General features: G+C 36.8%; 1 protein-coding gene across 1 annotated transcript in view; it reads left to right on the forward strand.

Moving 5' to 3' along the window:
- The window catches only part of LOC130905354 (cingulin-like protein 1), a 124,917-nt gene that overhangs the window by 14,599 nt on the left and 83,651 nt on the right, over positions 1 to 26,667 (forward strand). The gene's annotated exons all lie outside the window — the stretch shown is intronic.

Genomic DNA, 26,667 nt, shown 5'->3' on the forward strand with positions numbered 1-26,667 from the left:
TTTTTTTTTTAAATCAGTCAGGACGCTGCAGCTAGTACAGAATGCTGCTGCCAGAGTCCTTACGAATACAGTACAAGGAAACTGGACCACATTACACCAGTTTTGGAAATCATTACACTGGCTTCCAGTGAGTCAAAGGATAGACTAGAAATTGATACTGCTCGTCTATAAAACACTTTCATGGCCTTGGACCAAAAGAATCTTAGAGACCCCTAAGGTCATCTGGAACCGATCTGTTGTATGTTCCAAGAACAAGAACCAAGCAGGGTGAGGTAGCATTTAGTATTATGCTCCTCACCTCTGAAACAAGTTACCTGAAGGTCTGAAGTGTGCTCAAACTGTTAGCTCCTTTTAAATCAGGACTAAAAACGGTTTTGTTTATCACAGCATATCCATAACGGTCTATATATTTTAACCTTTAAGCAATTTGCTTTTTATTCATTTTAAGTATAATTTTATTGCCTGTTTCTTTTTTTTGTTTTTTAATTTCATTTAGATTCTCAACAATAATATACTGTACATTGTACTTACAACAGTGAATGACGATAGTCCATTTCTCGATACATTACTTTTTTAATGGAAAAAACAACAAAAAAGAAATTAAATAAATAATAAATAAATTAAAAAGTACATAAATAAAAAACATACAGCAACTTAAAACATTTGGGAGCACATCTGATATTGTTTTCTTACCCCCCAATAAGTAAGGAGGTACTTTCTCTGTTGAGCATCAATTGAAATCCATTCTAGTTGGTTTCACGTTTGTCCATTTGGACCATATCAAATAAAATGTATCAATCTCTAATTTAAGTTAAAATGACAGCTTCTCCATGATGTAAATTTCATGTACAATATCTATCCATTCCTCAACAGTTGGTGATTTTTTTTAAGCCATTTCCTAGAAATAGATTTCTTTGAGGCTGCTAATAGAATATTCAAGTTTTTTTTATCATTGACGTTTCATTGTCTTTGTTATAACTTTCTTTTGAACTAATGTTTTTAATTTTTTAAAATCATTTTATCTCTGATCGTGGTTATTCATGTGATGAAAAGCACTTTGAATTGCTTTGTGTTGAATTATGCTATACAAATAAATTTGAATTGCCTGAGAATTCAACGAGTGCTTGTGGAGAGCTCTTCATTTGCTCTGTCTGAGTTCAGTATGAGATGCATGAACGGAAGTTGTGATAAGAGTAGACTGAGTTCATCGAGAGATCTCTCTGATTTCTCTGCCTGAGATCACAAATAGACACAAAAGTTGAGAAACTCTGAGAAATAATTGAGAGCTCGTTGAGATCTCTTCTGAAACTTAAAAGGAGACTAAATTGAGATTTAGTGCATTTTATTGCTCCAGAGAAAAAACTGAGACACAGGAGAAATAAACCTTAGTCTCAGTTTGGCGTCACACAGATCTCACAGTCGTCTAGGAGAAATAAATGAGATATTATGGAGATCTCTTTTCAGATTTTCTTTTCCTCTGGGTATAACCTATTACATAGTTGGATTAAGCCAGAGAAATAAAAAAAAAAATTGAATTCTTCTTTCGAGAGAAAAAAAATCTACAGAACTGAAGCATCATTCGTCCAAAGAGCATGAGTCCCCTTTAGTGGAGAATAGTTCCTAGTTGAAAAGTTGAATAGTAAATCGTTTCTTCATAGTTCCTATTATGAAATTGAAAGGATCATATCTCCGGTTTTCCGTGGCCAATCGGTGCCAAATAAAAACTGGGAGTGAGGTTGAAATGTTGACGGCGTCGCTCTATGTCAAATACTTGAATTTTTATGGTGCTTTCAAGATGCCATGTGATTGAACAGGCAGGCGTGATCATAGAACGGCGAGCTTGAGTCTGATTGGTATAATGGAGTCATGTGATTATTGTTGCGACGCCTCATTGGTGAAACTGGTAGAGCTATTGTTGACATCGCTGGCAAAAAAAAAAAAGGAAAATCTAATATGTAGAATAAAGAGGAAAAATGTAACAATAAGTGTAGCCCAAAGTAGCAGAGTAAGAAGAACATTTCCTTCCTCACAATGGCTTAGTATGGTATGGCTTAGTAAAACTACTCTTACTGTAGATGTACAGTTTTCTCGAAAACTTACTAGATGTAACGCAGTAAATGTAACTCGTTACTACCAACCTCTAAAAATCATAATATGTGGCCCAGTTTAACCCACTACAATCACAATGTATTACATTCAACTACTGCTATACTGCACCTTGTTCTTACCATTGCGCCCAATCCAGTGTGTGTTACGTTTAAAGGACAACCTGTTTGTTGTTATATTTACCCACGTTTTGATTGAATATCACCATTATAAAATATGACACTTTATTATATTTCAAAACCTTTTAAAGACTGAAGACCAAAAATGTGTTAACAGATCTCTCAAATATCTGCCAATGTGCAGGAACTGGTCCTCATTCACATCTCTCACACGTACACGCACACGAACACACACCCTTTCTCGCTCTCTCGTTCTCTCACAGTATTTCTCACTGTCTCTTTATTGTGTTTAATGGGCCTACATTCTTTCCCTTGACTTCAGTACAGACAGTTAACCAACCAGACTGACAAGAAAGCACAGCTCTTGGCCCTCACACGCCCACTTTATTTTATTTTAAGATATTCAAATAAACCTTATTATTGAATTTTACGTCCATTTGTTGTTTTCCAGCAAGAAATTCAATGTTACACTCAAATCTATATTGTTGTTCTTTCCATTCTTGTTCTTGTTCCACTCCCACACTCTCACTCCTTCCTGTTCTCACTCACTCTCTCTCACATGCGCACACCCAAACACAGCACGTTATTCCCTAAAAGGGAGGTCCAGAATTACTTTCGAATTTGTCAATGGTTTCTTCCATCTTCGGTTCACAGCTTACCTTGAACAATGCAGGTGGAACATAAAACAATCAGTAATCAATGAACAAGGGTTTGGTTATCTGAATGTTGTAGTTAAGAATTAGGCCTGCACAATATATCTTTTGAACATTGCCATCACAATGTGAGCATGCACAATAGTCCCACCGCAGGACGTTCGATTTAAAAAAAAAATTTATGTAAACATTTGGTTTTCTGCATAAAAGCAGCAATTTTGCAGAGACATGGCTTCCTGGATCCATTTATTATACACAAATCTTCATCATTAACAGATAAACCTCCTTAGCCTGGATTAAACAGTATTATATGAATACTAGGGTTGTCTTGTTTTTTTTTGCACCCGAGTCACAGTCCAAGTCACCTCATTGAGAATCTGCTGATAGTCTCGATCCAGTACCGAAAAATAAATAAATAAATAAATGAATAAATACATTTTTGCTTTGACGCTCACGCTGCCGAGAACAGCCTCTCGATTACACAATGAATGAGTTGCCACAGCACACTTCAGACTGTGTACTCAGCTTAAAGATAATTAAAACATTTGTGCCTTTGATCGTTGAGCTACCGAGGGGTCAGGTCATATCAAAGCTATAAACCTGTCAATCATCTTAACGTTAAGTACCAAACGACAGCTGCACTGGTAACCAAGAACAGTTTGGTAACACTGCTTTTCAGAAGGGAGGGTAAGAGGCTGTGTAAGCTTGAAGCAGAAAAACATAATTATATGTTTTTAAATTAAAAACCCGATCCTTTTCACCCGATTCCATCCTTTGAAAAATGGCGTGATCAGCCCGATTGCCGATCACGTAATCGAATCTGGGACATTCCTAATTTATATAATGCTGTTTTATCTAGGTGTGCTAGATATAAAAGGGATCCAGGATCTGCACACTTGCTGCTTTTATGAAGTAAAACAGAAGTTTACGTGTTGCAAAAAAAAAATTGCACGTCCTGCGATGTGAGTATTGCACATGGGCACATTGCGATGGCGATGTTCAAATGATATACTGTATTGTGCAGGCCTAGAGGGCGCTCTAGTATTATTAGTATTTGTTAATTAGATACCCGATCCTTTTCATTCAATTACGATCCCCTGAAAAATGACGTGATCGGCCCGATTTCCGATCATGTGATGAGATCCCGACATCTCAATTGAATACAATGTGGACATAGTGAGTAAACCAAAGTGTTCCCAAACAGAGCTATTCAAGTCTGGAGAAAATTCTTTTATTTTTAATATTGCAATATATATCGCAAACCCCCCCAAAAAATCACAATGTCAGTTTTTTCCAATATCGTTCAGCCCTATTAAGAATGTAGAAAAAAATTCATTTGTTAAAACAAGACATGCAGTAGGTATATACATTAAGGCTGCAACTAACGATTATTTTCATAATCAATTTTTTTCAATTACGTCCACAATTTACTTTGAAGTTGTTTTAGGCTTGTTGTAAGTAACAATGAAGACAAAATGGATGACTATTTCCTTAAATAATATCTTATTACAGCTGACTTAACTGTAGTTTGCAACTTTATCAATTGTAGGCGTGCGAAATTTCCGATCCTTAGATCAGTCGCGATTCGGCCGTGGACGTTTCGAAAACGATTCACAAACATCCAAATTGCGATTATTGAATTATACCAGGTAAAGCGGAACTAAATCCCAGTCAGCTCGGTCTTCGGGACGCAATGAGGAACGGACCAAGAGTAAATATCATGTTCAGCTCATGCCGCTAGATAAAAAAAACTGTAATACCTGACTGCGGCCGACAGCCGCTACAAACAACGCCCAGTTGCTAGTTGCTACAAACATTCGGCCACATACAAATATGGTAGATACAGTACATATATGTAGAACTAGATGCGAATTGACAGACAACGGCGGAGTTAGAACATATATAAAGAACTAGAAGTGAAATGACAGACTTGCTGGCGTTAGTAAACAGCCGCCATCTTAAAGCAGTAAACTTCTTTAGAAGGCTCTGTTGTAGGGAACCTCATTAATTTTTTATCAAATATATTATGAAATAGGCAAAATTTTTGACTTGAATCTATCTTTAAATGATGAAACAGTTTTAAAACTTTCACATGTCGAACGTAGACAGAAGGGAAATTATGGAATAACAGGAGCAATTTTAACAACTTTAACGGTTGATTCATAAATTAATTGAATGACGTTTAAAGCTGCTTATACAGAATTGGGACTTGAATATTTTATTTACTGTTTTTACCTGTTAACTTTATACTGAAATAGTATCTAGTATCGATTATCAAATTTGTTGGCAACAAAATTATTAATTTAATCGCTTAGTTGTTGCAGTCTTATTAAGAAGCTAGGTTAAAGTTAAAGCAGATTTTTTTCCATGTCCTTTTTTGACTTAACAAAAAATATAATGAAGAAATCTGGTAATATTTACAACTGAGAAGTTATATGTTTGTTATAATTTCAAGAATTTAGAAGTTTAAGGTGAAGAAGGTCCTATCAAAATAGTTGTCGATTAATTTGCCAATTGATTAGTTGTCAGTTAATTGTTGCACCTTTAATATACTGTTCATACATGCACTTACTGAACCCACTTGCAAAAAAAGCTGTATCAAACATTATTATGTTCAGATATATATTTTTGTAGCTGTTTTGTAGCTTTTAGTCATGTTGAACAGCTTTTTTTTTTCAACAAGCTGAGGACCCTATTTTCATGCACAACGCAAATCTAGACCAAAACAAAATTTCGCGAATGAGCATTTTTAACTGTGTTTTGGTAGTTCTGTTGCAGGCGTGCATAGTAAATGCCAGTTGAATTTTCACCCTATAAGAACATATTTTCTCATGCCTTTTAAAAGTTGGCACACTTGACATGTTTGACATAGCGAGGCAAAATAGCCAAATTTCACAAGAGAGGAAGTCTAGCAGTGCTTCTTTGTCATTATGTGGTATCAGGATGGCTGAGCTGGTCACTTATTGAACAAGCAGCCCATTATGTGCTGCATCAGTTTCTATTATACATCAAATGTCAAGTCTTCTGGTATGAGGAACACCCTAAGATGGCATTTGTTTTCCATCAATCATTAATACTGTGGAATTATGTTGAGGAGGAGAATGTTCTTGCCTCAATATAGTCACACATGTCACTCCTCAGCTCATTGTTCACAAATGATGATGTACCAGAGAAGTTGTGGGTGAATTGCTAAACTAGTGCGATTACAATCAGCAGATTTCATGTTCTTTGCATTTTGTTCGTATCACCAACCCAATTTATATTCTAAGGTCTTGCAGGTACTCCCCCCCCAAAAAAAAAAAAAAAAAAATTACATGTCTGAAGGAAAAAAATCACATTAAATTGTTGCACAGGTAACTGAATTATACAGTAGTGTAGATGCCTCTGTGCACTCTTTGTCACAATTGGTTAATAAACACTTAACGAACGAAATAAGACAGATGAAATGCCCTTAGAGCTTTCTTCATCGAAACTAAGCATGTGATATTGTTAACCATGACATCTTAATTTCTAAACTCCTGTGAAATAAAAAAAAAAAATAAAAACAAACAAATAAAAACTCTCCCCTTATTATATGCTAATAGTTCTGAATTAAACATTTCTCTTTGAACAGTTAAAGTGTGAATTATCTTTTGCCTTTGTTGTTGTTAGATTTAAAAGATAGGGTAACCCATCATTTAAAAATAAATAATAACAATAACAATAATTAGAGGTCGGCTGATATGGAATTTTCAAATGCTGATGCCAACATCGATATCTTGAAAGAAAATTTTTAGCTGGTTACCGATATTAAACGCCGATATTTGAGGCCCATATAGACAAGTTTCCTGAGCGAAATATGGGTGGCGCAATCTTGGAAAATGTCTACTCCGAACTTCCGCTTTAAAAAGAACATCATGAATTGCGGTTGAAATAAGCAATGTGTTGACAAAGTTGAAACTGCAAAATCAAGCCATAGGAACCCACGGAATCTCCATAAATGGATTCAACACGACATAGATGAGACATAGATGAGATTGTATGATTGTTTTTATCACTTTGTTGATCCTTCGTGGACAAAATTATAACAACCTGTCAGCCTGTGAGGTATAGATTGATATGCCGGCCACTTGAGTGACCAAAATGAGGTGAAATCACAAATTATGCTATATTTGCCGAATGCAGAAGGGCTGACACGGATTTTGTTGTTACAAGGAACTCCTACAAGGTATGTACATATAAACAAAAATAGAATGCCATTTTTTTAATTGCAGATATTGATCACAATGAAACATTTGAACAGCATGAATCTATTTCTTGTTTTATTTAAAACGATTAGTGCATGTGCAAAACAGGTCAATAAATCACAATTTTAAATTATTGGAAAAATAGCATAATAGAATGTGATATCAGACAGCAGAGCTCCGGAGCCTCGCCAAATTTCACCCGACATTACGGCTTACAGACGGGCTTCCTCTTAGTTGGATCTCGGGATCGAGCTGATGGTAAGCCGCGAGGCGAGCCACCGCCTCCAGCCCCAGCCTCTCAGCCGCACACGGGTATGACGACGTAGTCTCGATATATATCCATCAATGTACAGTAAGTGTTGCTCTGAGGCACATCCACTTATCTTCCCTTGCCTTACAGCATTCTCCACCTGTAAACAAATGAACAAAAAACCTGTGACACTTTCGTTTATGCGTTGACATAATTGTGCCATCTACACGTACTGATTAGCAACAGGCTAGCAGCAGATACAATAGTTGTAGTAAATACTATGAAAGAATATTATCATTACAAACATCGTAATAACAATATCAAAGGCAACGAGTCGTTACATGTGCAAGATTTTAGCTTTAGTATTTTTGGAGCACCGGACACAAGATAATGCATGGATAGGATGAACATACCTTCCATAACACAGCGGCAACATGGCTAAAAAAAAAAACCTGGTCTGGCACGAGCTTGGTTCCACATCTGCCTTCATGAACATGTTGTCTTCCCCTGTCGTGATGATGGCAGATGGATGCGGTATTTCCAAATTGTCTTTTTTAAGGGATTTTGATGAGTAATCCACTCCAACTCACCGTTGTTTTGGATGGAGAAATTCTAAAACAGAAGTTGCTTGCAGACATGCGAAAGTAAAGCAGAAGTACCTCAGAAACTTGTATATACATTTTATTAAAGCAAGATTACGCAAGGCAATTTTTAAAAAATTGCTTCAACAGCTTCAAATTTACAATGACCTGAGACTGAAAGGATTAATTGGGTCTTGTGCTACCAAACCAACAAACGCAGCACTTCTTTTTATGATTATACACACTCAGCAAGAACAGTACATTATTTTCAAATAATTAAACCAAACCAGGATGTAAACAAGTTTAAGAGGATGGTCACCATGCTAAAGCTAATGCGAACGCGAATCCTACGCTAACGCTACAAGTTACATTTAGAGTGTAATGATTACTCAGTAAACAAATTAAAAAGCTAAAGCATCATTGCATATTCTCTAATGCAAGATAAAAAAAAATCTTACAATTTTTACAAAACAGGCAAGCATGACACTTCCTGGAGCAGCCTGCCTTCAAGCTGCTTCAGGGTGCTTCCGGGGTACTACTTTCAGTCAGCAGCGGCCACAGTTGCCCATCCAGATGCCTGATCAAAATCCATTTTTATCGGCTTTTGTTTTTGTAATCAGCCGATGCTGGAAAAAAGTCCATTTATCTGCCTGATATATCAGCCGGCCGATATATCGGTCGACCTCTAATAATAATTATAACTATGCTATTCTATAGAAAACAAAAATCCATCCAAAAATTAGAAGCCAAAATTATTATTATTAAAATTAATCCATCTGAATTTTCTCAAGTAGATACTACTAGTATATTGGAATTTAAATGTTCACATACACTATATAGAAGTTATGTATTAAATATAATTTAATTTAGAGTAAGGCTTTGCATGATTCTGTCCTTATATTTGAAAAACAAATATTTATATCACAATTCAAATGTTTACAGATTGATTGACTGCAAAAGACTTTTCCTCATTTCAATTGTGGATGGATGCCAGGTGTACCCTCACTGTCATTTATACGATTTTCTTTTTTTCATATCGATCTGTTGAAGTTTGCACAAGAGAACTAATGAAATCACAGTCCGACTGAAATTGACGTAATGGGCCAATCTGCCAGTCAAGGGTGAATTATGGGAAAGTAGGAAGTCGGATGGATGCACTTGGTATGTTCGGAATGAGGGTGTGAGCACACGCTAAATAGTTTAGATTGCTAACATCACATGCTGTTCGTCCAAATATTTGTAATACTTGATCATCGTGTGTGTGTGTGTGTGTGTGTGTGCATGTGCTTGTATGTTAACTTTTAAACACGGGTTCACTCTTGTAATCTGTGAAATGTTTTTTTACCTAGTATAAATATGCAGGGATGTTGTCAAACTCACTTTCTCTGCCTCTCATCATTTTGCCTGATTGAGCATTGTCAGTCTTTGAGGTACAGATAAGATAAGCGTATATGCCAGTCACTGCAGACATTCTCCTGCTCTTGACTGTAAACGTAGTCTGTGATTCATCGGCGCTTACACCCTGTTATTAAATTGACAGCCCCATACAGTAGTTTGTAATAGCTGTGATCCATCCATATAGTGATTTGTAAAAAAGAGCTTGATGACGGCAGACGATTCATTCTCTTCACACTCAAGTGATTTTCATCAGACTGCCACAATTTGGATTTATGTTGTTTTTTAGATTTGACCTGTTATGAGGCTGCTTGATTTCAACCTGGAATCTCTGCAATTTGTTTGAATTGGCATGCTGGCATTGTTTATAAAACTATGCCAGCATGCCTTTGTGGTATTGGTTCTTCTGCACTAACTAAAGGTTGATGAACTGGATAAGTGAGGGAGAAGCAGCATGCCTTGCTGTAGTTCTTCCTCCGTTGTCCTTTTTTTAACCTTAACATTGTCAGACAGTTATGGGAGTTACACAGTAATTGAATTACTTTTTCCAACTAAAAGTTGTGATGCTAACTTGTGTCAAGGATAAAAATGGACAGATGCACATCTACGAATGTACAATACATATATAAAACTCTAGAATAGTAATATATACTGTATTTTACGCACTATAAGGCGCATCGGAGTATAAGGCGCACCTTCACTGAATGGCCTTTTTTTGTAGTTGTTTTCATATATAGGGCGCACCGCATAGAGGTTAGATCGGGCTTAAAAAATCCAGCCCGACCCGCCACGGGTATTTAAGCCCGACCCGGCCCGAGCCCGATCCATTTACTTGATTTGCAGGCTTCAGCCCGAAAACCCCCAAAATTCTGTTTTATTCGTAGGCGCGAGCCCGAAAAAAATAAAATAAATATGTTTTAATTGTAGGCCCGAGCCCAACACCCCCCTCCTCCCCCGAAATTGTATGTTTTATTTGTGAGGACTCAGGAGAAGGAGGAAATGCGGGGATGCGATGCGTGGTTGCAATTTGTGTGATCACATTTGTGACGATGCCTGTGCATAATGACAACAAATTAAAATTAAAATTTTGTAACGAATTCTCCCATTTAAACAAGACTGTAAAATGGATATTCAAAAAACATTTATATCTTTTATATACGTGTGTCTGATCCATCAGGCGGATGGTTGATTAGACATTTATTTTAATCTCTTCGAATTGGCAGAAAAATACGCACGTTTTCTCAATGTTTAAATAGTCTACATATTTTTATGATCATTGTAAATGCATTTACACAACGAAATAACGGTGCGAAAGTTTGTTAAATATATTTCTCGTATGAGAGCAAAGCGCCGCATTCGTTTACATTCAGCGAAGCCGACACAGGTTTCTGTATAGCATCTTCAACAATTAATTTGAAGCCTTTCCATACCCCACTTCTACTGCGGTGGATGTTTTTCTTTTCAATTCCCCATCTTTAGTTTGTTTTTCACTTCCTCCTGCTTCATATTGAAAAGGAAATACCAGGATGTGGACTCGCAGAGGGCGCCAGCGCGGGAGGGGAAGATTAAAACGAGGGTGGGGCCACGGCGTTCACATGCGCAGTAAGGATGCAACAATACTCGGTTTTATATTGAACCGTTTGATACGCCCTCTTCGCTTCAATACGCAAAAGCATTCGATCCAAATGAAAAGCTCCCAAAATGTATTTTCCGAATGTATTTTTGTCGTATCTCTCGCTAAAATGTCCAGCGCAGCTTTTCCTTGAAAAAACAACCTTTTTTTCTCCTTTTTTACCATATACGCATTTGTTCCGTGGTAGTGGTCTTATTTTTTACACTCGAAGGTCTTAAAATGGTCTTAGTAAGCATTATATTTGCTTGTCCGATATGTGCAGAGACCCTCCTTATAGTGCAGAAAATACAGCGCATTCATTATGTACAGTATATTCAATTTTTAATAAAAAGAGATCTTTTATGGTCTTGATCTTGATAAGGTCTGACCTCTGATAGTTTGGTCTTGAGTGCAACACTGAGCATTGAGGATGAGGTTGTTTATTTAGGTGGATGTTTTGATGCTGATACAATACAGTATTGTCAGTGACTGTACAAATCTAGTCTGTGATTTCTTGTTACAGTTTTGATTCTTTGGCTTTGGGGGCCAGGAAATAGATACAAAGTCGCAAAAACAGTTGTAAATCCAAATATGGTCAAATAAATATTAGATGCTGGCCTCGATGCAAAAGCATTACTTTCACAAGTTCTGTGGCTATGTTACAGGAGCAGACTTTGATAGAACAATGCTTGGAATGGAACACATTTTAAGAATTTGATTTATATAGCTCCAACAACAGATTTGATGGGAAAGTTTTCCTACCAATAATAAACATGAATCATTTGGCATTTCTGGATGTGGGAGAGGTTATATGAAATCCCAAAAAGGTCCAAATTAAATAAATAAAAACATTTTGAAATAAATACAATTTTAAAGAATAACAGAGAAATTGTGTGCCATGGCCCTAAAATAGTAAAATCTTTCTCATCATTTTACCTTATTTGACAAGATAAAAAGCGTTTTTCACAAAGTATTTTATTTATTTATTTATTTCGTACCATCTTTTTCCACAATAGCCATTTCATTTTGTAACGTCGTTTTTCAGCACATTTAGATTTTGCAAGATAAAAAGCGTTTTTCACAATTTTTTTTTCATAATGTCTTTTTCCATAATGGCCTTTTTGTTTCATAATGTCGTTTTTCAGCACAATGAATTGCCTTCTGGATCAAACACATAAAGCGGAGTAAATTAAGGGATTGGCTGGATCATGGAGTGTGGCTAGCTGCGCTCACATTTGGTAGCGCCACTTTCAGAGTCACTCAGAGAAGTTGCGAACCAATTGGTTAGTAATGAAAGGCCTTTACCTCAGCCTGAGCAAGGACTTCAGCAACAGTGTGTTTTTGATTAGATGCTTTCTGGAAGTTGCTAGTGACCAGACACTACAAAATGCTAACGAACAGACTCCACGATCCAGCCAATCACCTGACTCTGCCTCATGTATCTGATTGACAGAAGACAATAGTGTACTGCATGAATGCTATTTTTAGACCGCAAGGCTGCGTGACGTCACCATCGTAAACCGGAAGGGGGTCAACATACTGTAGAAACACGCTCGCATTCAACCAATGCTAGTACTGCTTGTTATCTGCCTGTAATCTTTCAAAAAAGAACATGCAGAGTAAACACTGCTGCTATAAAACTTGTAGAAACGACTCTCGACATTACGACCGTCCACATATGAAGGTTTTTTTTTTTTTTTTTCCCCCATACGTTTCCCGAAGCCAAAAACTCAGAGGGGAAAAAATGTTAACAATGGATCAACTTGTGCGGATGTCCAAAAGATAGTAGATAGAAAGTTTAACGTCTGCAAAGTGAAGCCATTCACCTTTATATGTAGTAAACATTTTTTGGGGAGCCATGGTCCTACCGATGACAATCTTGATCCATAGCCTGCCCGAAAGAGGTAAGCCATTTTGATTTTTTTTACTTATTGTTTAGCTTGGCGTTTTGCCGTGCTGCTTCTGTCTGACGAAGAATGACCTGAAAAAAAATTAAATTTTATTTCTATATCACAACAGTCATGTAGGTCTATATTTCTAAAATCAGGATATATAAATAGTTAGCCATGTTTGGCCTAAGAACGGTGAGAGACAACCAGAGGATATAATATACAGTGTATCACAAAAGTGAGTACACCCCTCGCATTTCTGCAGATATTTAAGTTTTTTTTTTTCATGGGACAACACTGACAAAATGACACTTTGACACAATGAAAAGTAGTCTGTGTGAAGTTTATATAATAGAGTTAATTTATTTTCCCCTCAAAATATCTAAATCCCTGGCAACAAAGGTGAGTACACCCATTTGAAAAAACATACATCCCTAAATGTCCAAATTGAGTACTGCTTGTCATTTTCCCTCCAAAATGTCATGTGACTCATTACAGGAGTGCTGTCAACATTACTGCAGAGATTGAAGAGGTGGGGGGTCGGCCTGTTAGTGCTCAGACCATACGCCGCATTCTACATCAAATTGGTGTGCATGGCTGTCATCTCAGGAGGAAACCTCTTCTGAAGACGGTACAAAAGAAAGCCCGCAAACAGTTTGTTGAAAACATGTCAACAAAGCACATGGATTACTGGAACCATGTCCTATGGTCTTCAGAAGAGGCTTTGTCCTGGTGTGACAGCTATGCACACCAGTTTGATGAAGAGTGCGGCGTATGATCTGAGCACTAACAATATTAATGGCTATATTTTGAGTTATTTTGAGGGGAAAATAAATAAATTCTATTATATTAGCTGCACACAGACTACTTTTCATTGTGTCAAAGTGTCATTTTGTCAGTCTTGTCCCATGAAAAGACATACTTAAATATCTGCAGAAATGCGAGTGGTGTACTCACTTTTGTGATACACTGCATAAGATAGACAGGGCATATGGTGGTAGAGGATAGATTGTTGAAAAAGGAGGATGTCATCGTCAGTGGCCAAAGGCAATACATACAAGAAAAAAGTGTCGATAAAAAAGTTACCTCTGGATCAGGCCGGCTCTATTTCAGTCCTTGACACTCAAGCCATCTCTTTAACGGAATATTTGTATGTTCTTCCACATCTTTACTAGTGAATTCGGAACCAGCGACTTCATTTTCGGACAGAATTGGCTCAGTAAACATCTTGTTCCTACACTATTTACATGCATGAGGAACAAACACGAGTTTGACCCCCCTAGCAACAGTTGCTCTCGTCATGAATATTAATGAGCAAAGGTGACGTGTTACGTGCGGTGCGGTATTCAATATGCTGGAAATCGACATTATTGAAATAAAAAAGCAATTGTGGAAAAAGGCATTCTGAAATAAAAAAAAAAAAAAAACAAAAAAAAACTGAAAAACGCTTTTTATCTTAAAATCTGTTTTATAATGATATTACCTTATTTTACAATTTAAAGGCCATATTACACAATTTTTGTTATTTATCAAAACGGGATTTATTTCAAAATGTTGTTTTTATTTCTTTAATTTCGAACCATTTGGGGTTCCATAATTTTAAATGTGCAGTTAGATTTAAGATGTGAGAAGCTGAAGGGAAGTCACAGAGCAAAGTGTTCAGTGCATAAAACTTTGCTAATTATTAGCGATGCCTTGAAATACATGCAGTGTCAACATGAAACTTTGCAGTCCTGTTTTTTTTTTTTTTCCTACCAACACAGCAAATCTACAAACCAACCAGGAGCAGACTTTGTTTACATTGCAATAATGTGCTTGCATGACTGTGAAAGGAAGCCAACGTGGATGACTGCATTTTTCAATGATGATCTTTAACTGCTCCATGCCTTACTAGAGAAGATTGAAACATTGGCCTTTTGGCTTCATTTTATTAAAGAAAATTAGAACAATTGGGCATTCCAAATTCAGAAACTAAAAAGAAAATATGGGGTCGTTTTCAGACTTCTCAATATCTTCCCAAGGTTGTTCACAATAGGGATGCATTGACTTGTCCAAATTGCCACCATTATTTATTTTTCAGATTGTACCCAGAAGGTGAAGCCCATCTTACACTGATTTCCATGTTAGCAGGGTCACATAACATGGCCTCATAAAAAGCCATCGTACATTACCTGTCCTAAAGTATATATCTGACTTAACAAACCTGTTATGGTGTGTTTTCATTAGCCTGCAGTCATTTAAAGCCAAATATAACCTCTTAGTGTAGTTGCAGCTACTTTTGGAACTCAAGCTGTTCATATTGCTCATCAAGAGAGGATAAGCACAAAAGTGTAGTGCACAAATGAGGGTTAGGAGATAATCATGTTACTAATCACATTCAGCTGGAATGACACATTTAGCAGAAAATACCGTTTTGAGTGGGCAGTGATGTCTTTTATTTAGGGAACTCAGAGGCACATTTTCAGGGGCACAGGAATTTGGCTTTGCATTGTTACCTGATTGGAAATGTAAATACAGTGGTACCTTGACATACGATCCTGTCAACATCCAACGTAAAATTTGACTCGTCATCTGTCTCGACATATGATGACAATTTCATTGTTTTCCTGCAAGATGGCATCACAGCGGATTTTCTTGTGGAAGAAATCAACATTGGTCCCAAGAAAGTTAGGGCAGGTGGTGAAAAAAGAAAAACCTCACCATCGAAATTAAGATTTTAATGATAAAAAATATGAGCGTGGTGTTCGCGTCAGTGAACTGGCTTGGAATATTTCCACGATCTCAAAGGTCTTCCTCCGACCTCCGTTCACAAGTATTTATAAGTTAAGGTGACAATTATTGTCATTGTAACATTGGCAAGGAAGTCTCCAGCTCTGTCAGGTTTTTAATGATTCATTTCAGAATTTGTGCCACTGACCGCTGTAGCCAAAGGCAACAACAACAGAACATGAAAAGAGGAAGTAAAAGCTTTCCACTCTAACGTACCTCACTTTCTCGTCAGTCACGCGGTGCATTCAGGAACATCATGCAAAACACCTCTGCCACATTAGAACTACAAGGTCAATCGAAATGGGATTTTCAAATGCTGATGCTGATACAGATAGTATCTTAAAAAAAAAAAAAAAATTCAGCCGTTTACCGATATCCAAAGCAGATTTTGTAAACCGATACTTGAGGCTGATATACTTTTTTTTTTAAAGCACGTAGATTATGAAAGGCAATTTTAAAAAATTGCTTAAAAATTGCATTGACGACCTGAGACTTAAACGATTAATTCGGTCTAGTGCTACCAAAACAAAAACCACAGCACTTCTTTTTATGATTACCTTAATTTCCCGAATATAACGCGCACTTTTTTTTCCCAAAATCAACTTGTAAACTCATGGTGCGCATTATAAACGGGTACATGGATGGAGACAGAAATATATATGTATTACATATATATATAAACCGATTTTTTTTCATTGACACGGCCACGTTGTGTTGAAGAAACCTATGCGGCGACCCGTTGCCGACCATTACGGTACGTGACGTCACCATTTTGTTTCGGTAATACTTCACACTAATTGGCCGAATGATTTCGTCTGTGTTAAATTCTGCTTTTTTCACTCTTCATAAAGCACAGAATTTAGTTTCTTGAACTCATTTGAGTCGACGTTTATTGCAGCTCCACAATTCGGAGCATAACAAATGTAAGGACACACACTTCCTGTGTCCGTCAACTATATCGGTCCCTCGGGAAACTCAAACCCAAATAACAATAGTTCAGTAGTTTTACCGTATCAATCCATGGAAGAAACATTTATTCATCATGAGGAAACGAGCAAGTTATACAGCAGCCTTTAAAAGAAAAGTCACATCTGTTTTGTTTTCTCCTAGATTCTGGTAAGTTGGAGAAGTTGTCAAATCATATTATTACCGTAAATATTGTCAGTTTACTGTAATGTTTTGAACTACCAATGTGCTATGCTTGTGCTGTGTTTCACCAGTCAGTAAAATGACATCTCTGTATCTGTACACGAGCTCTGTTTTCTTGTATTCTTCTATTTATTGGTGCTAAAATTAGGGTGCGCGTTATAAACGGGTACAATAATTTCCCCCAAATTTTACAAGTAAATTTGGGGTGCGCATTATACACGGGTGCGCCTTATATTCGGGAAATTACGGTATACACGCACTAAGCAAGAACAGTACATTATTTTCCAATAATTAAACCCACCAGGACGTCACGACGAGATGTAAAAAAGTGACATTTTAAGAGGATGCTCACCACGCTAAAGCTAATACTAACGAGAATTCTATGCTAACTCTGAGTTGCATTTAGAGTGCAAAGATCACTCAGTAAACACCTTAAAATGCTAAATCAACATTGCATATTCGCTCATGGAAGATTTTAAAAAATCTGACAATATTTACAAAATAGGCAAGCCTGAAGCTTCCGGTAGCAGGGTGTTTCCAGGGTCCTACCGACGGTCAGTGGCGGCCACTGTTGCCCACATAGATGCCTGATCAAAATCCTTTTTAACCGGCTGGTTTTTTTTGGGCCGTTGTTGGATCATTGTTGGGTCCATATCTCGGCCGGCCAATATATCGGTCGACTTATAATTACAACCCGATTCAGTAAGTTATTACATTATTATTATTACGATACTGGCTCAACAATCCGACCAGAATATGTAACAACAATATGTATGTATGTGGCATCGGCAAGAAAATCGTCAGCTTCTTCAGGTTTTTATTCATTTATTTCATAACTTGTGCAACACAACAGCCAACAACAACAAAACATGAAAAGACAAAGTAAAAAGTTCCCACTCTTCAGCACATCTCTCACCCTCTTTTCAGTTACATGGTGCATGCAAAACACAACCGCCAAATCAGAACTCTATTCATTACATAATAATAATTATTTTTTTACCAATTTGTATTTATAATTTATTTGTTTTGCTATGTGTAATTGCTGTTTGTAATTGTACCTGCAGTATTTATGAAGTATTTAGCATAGGTTTTTGGGCTGTGGAACGAAATATTAGAATTGTAATGTATTCTAAAGGGAAAATCCCGTTCGACCATTTTGACTTACAAACCAGGTCCTGGAACGAATTAATTTCATATGTAGAGGTACCACTGTGTATATAATCTATTTGACCTAAGAAATTCTTCATTCTTTGACTATTTTTCTCTCTTCTGCATTTCCGTTTTCTCCATCCCCCTCAACATAAAGCTCAAGCCATACCGTATAGGTCATGAAACCCATTTTTGCATGTTGTAATTTCTTCCCTTAATGGATGCTTGAGAGTTCTAATTATTCATCTGGAATTGCCACCATGCCTCTCCTGAAATGCATCTTGGCGAATTTTTGCATTTTATAGCGCCTTGTTTTTTCCCTTCAAGTTTTAATGAGTGTTGTTTTGCATTATGCAGTACCTTCAGGCTTCAATTTGGCATCTGGGAGTGTTGGCTTGACTCCAAAACTGTGGTCACCCAGTGCTTATTACTCATTAAGCCTCGTCACAGGGCCGAGTGGGTGCAGGCTTGGTGGGAGCTGCACTGCTTGGAGAGGAGATGTTGTTGTTGTTTGTCGATGTTCTACTTTTTAAAATGATGTAAAAGATGAAAAGGTGAAAGAGTTTAAAATGCACAACGTATCTTTTATTCATGTCTGAACACACTCTCTGTATACTGTACATTAGTAGTACTATTGCTAATCAATGATTATGCAGTGAAGCGATTTTATTTTCAGCAGTGTTGCACAGATAGCATTTTTTGGCTCCCGATACCAATTCCGACAATCAAGTGTGTTGTATCAGCCAATGCCGATACACAATACTTAATTACTGCATACTCACTTGACTATAAAGTCATTGCTATCATAACTTGCTTGATTATACCGCTTAACTTATTTTCCGCCATTGATGGCACTAGACATCCAATCCATTGGACTGAGTGAACGAATGTTCATTCACTGCTACCCTCCCATTTCAAACTGATTGGATGTCTACGACTGATAAACTAATTGAAATTCACAGTAGAGGGATGATTAAACACCACACAATTGGATGTCTATCATCTTCTTGTGACGGGCGACAAGTGATCCATTTTTGTTTCTTTTTTACAGTGTTGTGCGTAGCTGGCGGCCATCTTAGGTAGAGCGACCAGTGATTGAAAAACAAATCTCGAAAAATACATAATGCCCACTGCCCAGCATTGGCATGTTATTTCTTAGTACTCCTCGATACCGATGACGACATTTTAGTGTTGTGTCTGTTGATTGATAGTGGAACTCTTTAACCTATCATTATGCTTCAAACCAGATCATAGTATTGTTGCTTCTTTTGGAGTGTTTGTCTTTTTAAATTACAGTGATATGAAAAACGATCTGAACCTTTTGGAATTTCACACATTTAGCATAAAATCACCATCAAAAGTGATCTGATTTGTCAAAATCACACAGATGAAAAAAGTGTCTGCTTTAACTTAAACCACCTAAAAATGTATAGGTTTTCATATTTTAATGAGGAAACAATGACAGAAGTGGGGAAAATAAGTGAACCATCACATTTAATATTTTGTGGCCCCCCCTTTGGCAGCAATAACTTCAATCAGACGCTTCCTGTTGCTGCAGATTAGTTGGCACATCGATCAGGACTAATCTTGGCCATTCTTCTCTACAAAACTGCTGTAGTTCAGTCAGATTCCTGGGATTCCGGCACGAATCACTGTCTTTAGGTCATGCCACAGCATGACAGCGATTTCTTTAAGTCTTTAGCTGACACTCTAGGGTTCTTTTTTACCTCCGAGTATTCTGCGCTGAACTCTTTGGTGGACGGCCACTCCGTGGAAGAGAAGCAACCATGCCAAACTCTCTCCATTTGTAGACAACCTCTCTGACTGTCGCTTGATGAACATCCAGACTTTTAGAGATGGTTTTGTATCATTTCCCAGCTTTATACAAATCAACAACCCTTGATCACAGCTCTTTTGACCGAGCCATGATGCACATCAGACAATGCTTCTCATCAAGACAATTCTTACCAGGTGTGTGTTTTATAATTGGCATGGCAACTTTAAACCACTCATCAGTGATTGGGCACACACCTAACTTAAATTGTTTGGTAAAAATTAGTTTCAATTGCTCTTTAAGTCTCCCTAGGCAGAGGGTTCACTTACTTATTTTCCCCTTCTGTCAATGTTTGCATGCTATCCTCTTAAAATATGAATCCCGTATTTTTCGGACTATAAGTCGCACCGGAGTATAAGTCGCATTTATGGGGGAAATTTACTTGATGAAATCAAACACATACAACAGATACAGTATGTCATCTTGAAAGGCAATTTAAAATAAAAACAATAATGCAATTGAGGACAACATGCTGAATAAGTGTACAGTATGATAATGTTACATCATACATGAACAACGAAATGCAAAAGTGGCTGGTATGTTAACGTAACATATATTAAGTTATTCAGATAACTATAGCATAAAGATCATGCTAAGAAGTTTACCAAACCATCAGTGTTACTCCAAAACACGAAAATAACATGTGAAATGATATAATAGTGTGTTAATAATTACATACACACATACCGTAATTTCCCGAATATAACGCGCACTTTTTTTCCCCAAAATCAACTTGTAAAATCATGGTGCGCATTATAAACGGGTACATGGATGGAGACAGAAAAAAATAAATATATATATATATATATATATATATATATATATCAGGGGTCGCGTTAACCGAATATTTTCCTTCGTTGACCGGTTTTTTAAAACGGTGACGGAAAAAAATTAAGTCCATCATTTTGACAGGTTGCAATTCACACCCCAGACCACGGGGTGGCGAGTGAGCATAATAATTAGCTATTGTCTCTCTTGATGCATGACGTCCTTGGCCTTACTCGGAAAAATGTCAAGGCAACTGAGTGTTTGCCTGGCACGGCCAGACTGTTCTCCCTTTATTTTTCAAACACTGAGAGAAAAGTCTGGGACACAGCCTCTCGAGTAGGTACATAATCAATCGACAAATCAGATTTGTTTATTTGCGTGACGTGTTCTTCACGAGCAACGTCACTGTTGCGCGCCGAAAGTCGTCTCTACAACAACACGGATGGCGAACGGCAGAGCCGAGAATATGTTCCAATCAGCGGTAAATTCAGTTTTAAATGAGCTAAAACACATTGACACGAGTCATTGACAACAGTCTGTCTCGCGCTAGCCATGTTGAATAAACTCCGTTCTCCTCGTATGTTTACTTCCGCGCGCAAGTCCCTCGTCCTGCCCTCGTCGCTTTGCGCACGGCACGTCTGCCCGTCGCTGGTGCACTCCGCTGTCTGTTTGCCTCTTGTTAAGCTTGTTTGGACAGAATATTAATTAAAAATGAATGAAAACTAAATACTATTGAATATGTCATTATTATCATTTTAAAAATGTAAGTGACGGGTAAAAATAGATTATGACCGGATTTTTATGACACCGTCAGTCAAAATGACAGACAACGCAAAAGTCTAGCGCAACCTCTGATATGTATATATATAAACCGATTTTTGTTAATTGACACGTCCATGTTGTGTTGAAGAAATGTATGCGGCGACCCGTTGCAGACCATTACGGTACATGACGTCATCATTTTGTTTTGGTAATACTTCACTCTAATCGGCCAAATGATTTCGTCTGTGTTAAATTCTGCTTTTCTCACATAATTTAGTTTCTTGAACTCATTTGAGTTGACGTTTATTGCAGCTCCGCAACTCGGACCATAATAAACGTAAGCACACAGACTTCCTGTGTCCGTCAACTATATCGGTCCCTTGGGAAACTCAAACCCAAATAAAAATAGTTCCTATTGTTATTGTCGTGTTGACAGCGATGAGCTCTCACGGATTTCCGACTTACGTTCTCACTTTCATTTTACCTTATCAATCCATGGAAGAAACATTTATTCATCATGATGAAACGAGCAAGTTATACAGCAGCCTTTAAAAGAAAAGTCACATCTGTTTTGTTTTCTCCTAGATTCTGGTAAGTTGGAGAAGTTGTCAAATCATATTATTAACGTAAATATTGTCAGTTTATGGTAATGTTTTGAACTACCAATGTGCTATGCTTTTGCTGTGTTTCACCAGTCAGTAAAATTACATTTCTGTATCTGTACACAAGCTCTGTTTTCTTTTTTTCTTCTATTTATTGGTGCTAAAATTAGGGTGCGCGTTATAAACGGGTACAATAATTTCCCCTAGATTTTACAAGTAAATTTGGGGTGCGCATTATACACGGGTGAGCCTTATATTCGGGAAATTACGGTACGTCGCTTCAGAGTATAAGTCGCACCCCCAGCCAAACTATGAAAAAATATGTGACTTATAGTCCGAAAAATACGGTACCTATAAATGTTTGGGTGGTTTTAGTTAAAACAGACACTGTTTTTACATCTATGTGATTTTGACAAAGATCAGATCACATTTGATGGTGATTTTATGCAGAAATGTGAGAAAATCCAAAAGGTTCAGATACTTTTTCATACCACTGCCGTATATCTGTATGTGGGAGAGGTTATATGAAATCCCAAAAGGGTCAAAATTAAATAAATCAAAACAAAATTTTGAAAGCAATACTATATTTCATACCACTGTATGTGCTTGTATGACACAAACTGAACTAGTTGCAATAACTTCTTTCAAACATACTTATAAACCTCATATCAAACAGCTTATATTTAGAATTTTTCAGTTCAATAAACAGAACCAAAAAAAACGTTCTTTATGGAACTATATAAAAATGTACAATTGTACATCTTTTTTACGGTATGTCAAGCAGAGAAAGAAATAAGCATGTTATAGTTTTCTTTTGTTGGTGATAAGAATGTGTTTGTCCATTGTATGTGCTACACAATAGTATGCTAGTTAATGTTGGTTCCTATGCACACCCCCAAACTGTTGTTGGGCAACCGTGAGAACTTTGCTGTGTGCACTGAATACTGAGAAGTACCTTACACAGCCACACTTGACAAAGTTGAATGAGGGACCGGAAGAAAAGACAACGTGAATACTGTGCAACTCTTTAAGACAGTTGGTTATGGAACATGTTAATAGCAGCCATTTGTACCATTTGTTGTTTGTCGATATAGCTGCATCGCTCCCAGTTCAAAATACTAATGGAATTTGCACCAGTGTGCAGGATGACATAACGCTATAATAATAATAATGCTAGTCACACTGCAGAGTGTGGATGTATGAGGGTCTATATATTGTTCGATGAATAATTCTTGCATTTTCTGTGGTTGTCTGGTATAAAATTATATAGTGACTTGAAACTGGAATGTCATGTACATATTGCTAAAACAGAGGGTTGGAATGAATTTTGATCTTTTACATTAACCGGATAAGAATAGGTTTGAGTCCATAATAATAGCCATAGAAATAATCATCACAATTCGGACTGTAGCTATCGATTCATTAAGTAATCGATTAATCTATCGATGAAATCGTTTGATTAATCAAGTTGTCGGATAAAAAACATCTTAATTTTTGGAGCTGTAAAACAAAGAAACAAGTGTATATGCTTGCGATTACATTTATGTTGACGTCCACATCCACTGGCGCCAAAAGAACATTAAATGCGAATACAAAATAAAATACCTAAATTTTTACTCAAACAATACAGAATTGCACTTTCATTTCACAAGCGCAATAAATTCATTTAAAAATAAATTAAAATACCTGAGCTTTGCCTCAAACTGTATAAAAAAATAAATAAATGAGGATTGAAGTACAACAAAAGAACAAAAATATAGAGTTTAAATGCCTAATTAGTCAAATTGTTATGCAATTTTAACAGATGGAATTAAACTTGCATAGCAAAAGTCTGCTAGCTTAAATTATATAAAATGCTAACTTTTTTTTTTTTTTTTTTTGCAGTTCCCTTTACAAATTAATCAAACACATATTTCCACAAAGACGTCTTTATATTCCTGTGAACTAAATTACAAATGCAATAACAGACAGCCCAAACAAAAACTTTCTTATGTTGGCCTTAACAGAGAGCAGCTGGATTTAGCCATTTTAGAAGAGTTATGTCATATTCACTGTTGCCATCAGAGGGCTGTGTACATCCCAAATCAATATAACAAAATGCAACGTTTTCAAAACAAACCATTACAACGCCACTCCAATTAAGCGAATCATCAAAGCAGCAAAATTGAATTCGAAGCTTCTAATTGAATTACTCGATTTAATTGAGTAATCATTGCAGCACTACATTTAATTAACTAGCATAACAACAAATAGTCCTGGCCAAATTAATTGGCACTTGTGTGCATGATGGAAAATAACTAGAGCTGTGACGATTACTCAAATAACTCGAGTAATTTGATTACAAAAAAAGCTTTGAATCGAATTTTGCTGCTTTGAGTATTGTTTAATTACAGTGGTGTTCTAATGGTTTGTTTTTGAAAGTGTTTGCATTTAGTTTTATTGATTTGGGTGGATACACTGCCCTCTAGTGGGAACAGTGAATGTGACAACTCATTTAACATGGCTTAATCCAGCCACTCCCATAAGGTAAGTTTTTGAGATGTTTTTTTTTTTTTTTTTCATGCAATCGTTATTCAATTAATAGGTATATTTAGACGTTTTTTTGTGAGACTTTGTGTTTGAATGATTTATTAAGAGCATTGCAAAAAAATAAAAATAAAAAAAGTTTGCGTTTATAGCAATGAAGCTAGCGGACTTTTGCTATGCAGGTTAGCCAGTCGTTCTTTTGTTGTGCTTAGATCCTCATTTATTTATTTGTTTTTACACCATTTGAGGCCAAGATCAGGTATTTTAACATTTTGAAATTAAGTACAATTTTGCATAGTTTGAAGGCACTTATATTATCCGTAAATGGCGGAAAACACAGACAAGACTGAAAAAGCAGTTTCTGCTCTTGCACTCCTCTTTAAAAGTAACTGCTATATTTTAAGCCAAAACAACTGTTGTGTTTGATAGAACAATATGTCTATATGCTGCCATAGCAGATTCATGGCGCAATAAGCCCCTGAACTATTTTTAATTTGTCCGTTTTACGCTGGAAACCCCCATTTACAGACGTCGCACAACCGCTTTTGTTTCAACCCAGCCATAAAACAAAGGTAATTAATTATATTTATTATTCAAAATATCCGTCATTTTTAGCCTAGAATCATTATTTTATTTCTAACATTTTGTTTGAAAAAAAAGTGTCTGTAAATAAGGCACGGATATCTACCTCATATCTATCGCTTAATTGTATTTTTTTTTTTGTTACTGTCACATTTTCTCCGATATGTTAGATGATAAATAATCGATCCAGCATTTTCTCCGATATGTTAGATGATAATCGATCCAAACAAAGAAAAAATGAAGAGAAAAATTAGTGATGCACGATAATACATTTTTCAACCGATACCGATAACCGATAATTTCCTCCTCATTCCAACCGATAACCGATAATGTCAAGCCGATAATTCTATTAAAAGATTTATGTAAAATTTTAAAGTATACACAAAAGAAAATATTACTGTGCAAAAATATAATTTATTGCTCTTTTTTTCAACATAGAATATGAACAAGTCGTCAATTCCAACATCTAAATAATGATAGATTGTCTGACATTGTGTAATGGTAAACTTTTGGCAACAATTACTTAGAGTAAATACCTAAGTTGCATAGAAATGCCTTTAAAAGTAAGCCATTCCTAACACATATAACATTAATACACTGCAAAATATACCTCCTTAAAACTAGTCAGTTTTAAGTGTAAATCTATTGGAAATAAGGGAAATTATCTGCCAGCGCTTCAAGTGTATTTCGCTCAGATTTCATGGGAGAAAAATAGCTAGCTGAAAATAATCTTAACAGCCTTATTTTAAGCAATACATTATTATACTTCATCCTAAAAAAAAACTTGGAAGAAGAAAAGATTTTGAATAATATTTGTGGCTACAGAATATTATTGTTATTTCATTACAACAGGAATGTGTATATTTAAATTGGTAAGTGTTAATAAGTGCCAATATCTACTGTCTATCTATATCTACTGTCTATCAATATCTACTGATTATCTACTGTGACTGTAATTGAGCAGACAAATAAGTTAAATTAATTTGAAAAGTGATTGCTAATGTTATATGCTTTGTTGCACACTGTGAAAATGATTAACTCAAAAGAGCGAGATGTCACGTACCCATCCTGCAGCGCTTTGTTTACATTTGCGGCACTCGCGACATTTGGTTTACAGCAGCTAAACTGATACACGGCAGTACTATTTGGATGGAGTTGGAGCTGCATCTCCGTGCGTGTTGTTTTGTGCCTGAGTTTTGTTAAGCCGAAAATAAAAGCGTTACAAATTCATCTGACCGCTCGTCATTTTACATACTGAATGCATTACTGACTGGCTGACTTCGTTTTCTCCATGTTTAAATTATCATGTAACCACTGTGCCGTCATGATAAGCTTGCTTACTGGACATCACTTTTCCAAATGTACGTGGTGAAAATGTGATTGGCATGTTTTTCATGAAGAATGGTGGTCGTATAAACTGCATTATTTTTTTATCCAGGGCTTTGGCTCTCGGGTCATTTCGGTAAAAAAAACAAAAAAAAAATCGTGTCTCGTCTCGGCGGCGGCTACGTTCGTACCGGATATTCCGCTCGCACCAGCCGGTTCGCCGTGGCGTATTCGGGGCCTGGCTCTGCTCGCACGCCGTGAGGGAACGCTCGAGAAACCGGGGTGTTCGCTGGAGGTCCAGAGGCCGGGGAACCGGGCTCTGCCCGCCCCGCCAACGGCGAGGCGGCGGCGGCCTGCCGGACCGGCCAG

The sequence above is a fragment of the Corythoichthys intestinalis genome, chromosome 17 (assembly GCF_030265065.1).
Source record: "Corythoichthys intestinalis isolate RoL2023-P3 chromosome 17, ASM3026506v1, whole genome shotgun sequence".
NCBI lineage: Eukaryota > Metazoa > Chordata > Actinopteri > Syngnathiformes > Syngnathidae > Corythoichthys > Corythoichthys intestinalis.